We start from the raw sequence: 4043 nt of genomic DNA, 5'->3' as shown, positions 1-4043 counted from the left end.
TTCGAATGCGCCGAATCTCGGACTCAAAAGAAGTTTTCATCTGAGCCTTCTCAAGGACAAGTTATCAACAATATTCTTCCAAGCGCTGGAAGGCTGAGGCATACTAGAGGAAGATAGACCCTCTAGCTCTCTCTGTCTCTTCACTGCTCGGTCTTCAAAAAGTTCAATAAGTGCATCCTTGTCTTTAGACTCAAGCTGCAACTCCTCATGCTTTCTGCTCAAAGCACGAAACCACTATTCCCACATATCCTTCTCTTGCTTCATCTTGGCGATTGCGTCTTCTAACTCCTCTACATCTTGGTTAGGGAGAGTTAATGGCTCAGCCATAATCGTAGACATAAGTCTCTCACAAGTATAAGGCATCTTCAGTTCCAAAGCTCTCTTCTTCACCTAAAGAGTGTAAGCTTCCAAAGCTACACAGTTGCACAGACCAAGCTCTGATCTTCCTTTCCTATGCATATTATGCCAAGCATGTGTCATCTTCTACTTCAAATGTTGGGAATATTTACCCTCTTGATAGAAAAGACCTTCTAACTGAATGTTATTAGGTTTGTCTCTCAAGGGGAACCCAAGTTGACGACAAGTCAAAACAGGGTTGTAGTTGATTCCTCCTTGTGTACCAATGAGGGGAACATTACAGAATTCACCATAACTGTCAATAATATCCACACTACTCAATGTAGAATCATACCAAACAATATCATCATTAGTGGCGGACATAAGTCTCTGAGACCATCGTAGACATTGTTTGTTCTCCACAAAAACAGGCGTCTAAGGCAAGTGCGAAATAAAACACTTGTACATAAGAGGAACACATCACACAATAGTTCCACCAGCTTTAGAATTCCTCAAATGCAAAGAGAAGTACATATCACCTAACAAAGAAGGCACATGATTTCCAATCAAGAAGATTCTAATGGCGTTAACATCAACAAAACCGACAATGTTAGGGAACAAAGCCAAACCATAGATGAGTGATAACATGAAATAATATCACATTTTTGGACTCGATTTAATTAAATCATATTATTATTTGATTCGATTTATTTCATATTATTCGATATTACTTGGTATTTTCCTTCTATTTATTTCAGGTCACACTATTTGAAGCATACGTGAAAAAGAAAGAAAAGGAGGTGCAAAAAGAGGATAAAAAGCAATCCACTAAAGCCCAGCCCACAACTACAACTACAAGTAGGCGCTGTGATGCTGTGACGACCGCCACACAAGGTGTGACGAGCGTCACGCACTCCTGCTAAGTGTTACGAGCGCCACACAAGGTGTGACGAGCGTCACACCCCCATTCCTATATTTTTGGCTTTGACGCGTAACAGAAGGACGTTCACCCTTTTTCTTTGCTTGACCAGTTGACGTGTGACGAAAACCTACTGAAGGACTTTGGAAGAAACGGTCACTTGATGGATTGGTATAAATAGGACCAATGGTGGAACCCTGGAGCTCTCTCTCTCTCAATTTTCCAGTTTTTGGCACCGTGCATTATTTTTACTGCTTTTTAATTTTCCAGCACTCTACTTTCCTAGCAATTTTAATTTCCTTTTCTTTTCCAGTCAATTTTCGAAGCATTCAATTAATTTTCTCACAATAGTTTCTACACCGGAAACTATTATGTAACTTTTACTGGATCTAACCTTACGTTAGATCATAGTATTTTATTCCTTCGCCTTTATTTTACTGTCTGATCGAAGATTGTGAAGAACAAATCCAACCGGTCTATGGTGGAGTGTTCAAGCATCGAAGCTAGGAATAATCAAGATCTCTATTAATTTTACAGGTTCTTTAATTTTATTGTTTTAATTTATATATGCTATGTACTGCTGTTTATCTATACTGTTTGTCTGACATGGCTGTATTTAAGCATAATGATTGTTTAGGCTTGTTTAGCATGTCCGGCTAAATAAACTTAGGTATCGGTATGTAAAGTAAGCAGAATAAAGGAATCAAAACTAAGTTGGTTTAAATTTATTTAAAGATATAGTCACTCTTTTTATGGTCTAAATTTACAGGGTTAATACCAAAGTTTTTGTACGAGAGTAAAAGACATAAAGAAGTTAAAATCAATAGAACGACAGTTTGAGCTTTTAACTGGACAGTGTAAATTGGACATTAATTTTAAATCAGGGCGAAAGCAATTTTTAGAGTTAATTAAATTCTAATCATTTTCAAAAAGTATTTTTAAAGGTTAAATGTGAGGACGAGAGTTAAGCATTTAAGTTTAATCATATAATCTAAGTCAACAGAGCGAGAGTTTGAGACGAGGGTGTTTAGATGGTTAGCATTTTCTTAAAAATAGTTTCTATAGATTCTATTGTTTTCAAAAAGTGATTTTAGTTTTAACTAAATAGTGAAAGCGTACGTTAAGGTAAAATCATAGTCTATTCAACAGAGCGAGAGTTTGAGAAAAGATTTTTAATCAATAGTGTCTAATGAAAGGACTTATTTTAAAACTAAGAAACCAACGAAGATTTGATTCCCTAATTACGACGAACTACATACCGATATCCGCGTTATTCGATATTTAATCTAGATCTCATTTTAGCTTTATTTTCCCCCTAATCATCAAAGTATCATCCGCTTTAGCTTTACGAAGTGACCTTAGAAAACGGTATATCGATTCATAAGTCCCTGTGGGATCGATATCTTTTATTAGTACGCGATTAGACTGTGCACTTGCAGTTAATACCCCAATAGACTCATAAAGTCGCTATCAAGTTTTTGGCGCCGTTGCCGGGGACTTTTATTTAGTCGATATCGTAACTCTTCTGTTACGCTGTAGAGACTAAGGCATATGTTTTTATGATTATTTTTTCTTGTTTTTCGTTGATTTGTATGCCACACACTCGCTCACAAGGCGAACCGTATTACTTGCGAATCAACGATGTTGAACGATATCTCTGAGTCTTACGACGAATTCGAGAGTATCGTGCTGCAAACAATCTTCCTCCAATCGAAATTTCTGATCTCAAAAATCTTTTTCCTTCACCGATACCCGAGATGGCAGAACCAGCTCGTGCCCTTCGAGATTACGCCGCTCCATCGCAAGATGAGCCGCATTCGAGTATTGCTCCACCCGCAATCGAAGCAAACAACTTCGAACTTAAACCTTCGCTGTTACAAGCAGTGCAACAAAATCAATTCTCTGGAAATCCTACCGAGGATCCAAACCTTCATTTATCCGTATTTGTCCAATACGCTGATACTGTTAAAGCTAATGGTGTCACTTCAGAGGCAATTCGACTTCGCATTTTTCCTTTCTCGTTAAGGGATAAAGCTAGAAGATGGCTTCAGTCTCTTCCTTCCAACTCAGTCACCACATGGAATGAGTTGAAGAAAGTCTTTCTTGCGCGATATTTTCCTCCAAGCAAAACAGCTATGTTAAGAGCCCAGATAAATGGATTTAAACAGAAAGATAACGAGTCTCTTTTCGAAGTCTGGGAAAGATACAAAGACATGATGAGACTTTGTCCACACCATGGTTTAGAGGACTGGTTAGTAATTCATACCTTCTATAATGGTCTCTTATACAACACAAGATTAACAATAGACGCCGCCGCAGGTGGTGCGCTTATGGATAAACCTTACGCTGACGCTTCTCAACTTATCGAAAGCATGGCCCAAAACCACTATCAGTGGGGAAGCGACAGAACAATGGTAGAAAAACCTCAAACGAAAACTGGCATGTACGAGATAAGTAGCCTTGATCATGTTAATGCGAAAGTGGATGCTCTTGCCCAGAAAATTGAAGGTTTAAATGTAACACCTCCAGCCACCGTGGTTGGCGTGACTCAAAATTGCGAAGTATGTGGAATCCAAGGTCACACTCCTACAGATTGTCAACTCCTAACAGGAATCCAAGCAGAGCAAGTGAACTATGCTCAAGGAAATCCTTACTCACATACCTATAACTCAAACTGGAAGAACCATCCTAATTTTTCATATAAGAGTAATAATGCTATATACGCACCAGGACAGGCTCCCAGTCAAGCCCCAGCTATACCTCTTCGATATCAAAAGCCGACCTCATT

The 4043-nt window shown here is 38.6% G+C and overlaps 1 non-coding gene across 1 annotated transcript; it reads right to left on the bottom strand.

Annotated features, from left to right (window-relative positions):
- Window positions 1-3390: 3390 nt before the first annotated feature.
- On the bottom strand, window positions 3391-3497 carry LOC127077433 (small nucleolar RNA R71). The gene has a single exon (XR_007787245.1). It is a non-coding gene; the product is annotated as a small nucleolar RNA R71 (small nucleolar RNA).
- Window positions 3498-4043: the final 546 nt, after the last annotated feature.

The sequence above is a fragment of the Lathyrus oleraceus genome, chromosome 4 (genome assembly GCF_024323335.1).
Source record: "Lathyrus oleraceus cultivar Zhongwan6 chromosome 4, CAAS_Psat_ZW6_1.0, whole genome shotgun sequence".
Classification (NCBI taxonomy): domain Eukaryota; kingdom Viridiplantae; phylum Streptophyta; class Magnoliopsida; order Fabales; family Fabaceae; genus Lathyrus; species Lathyrus oleraceus.
This window is presented reverse-complemented; position numbering and strand designations above follow the sequence as displayed.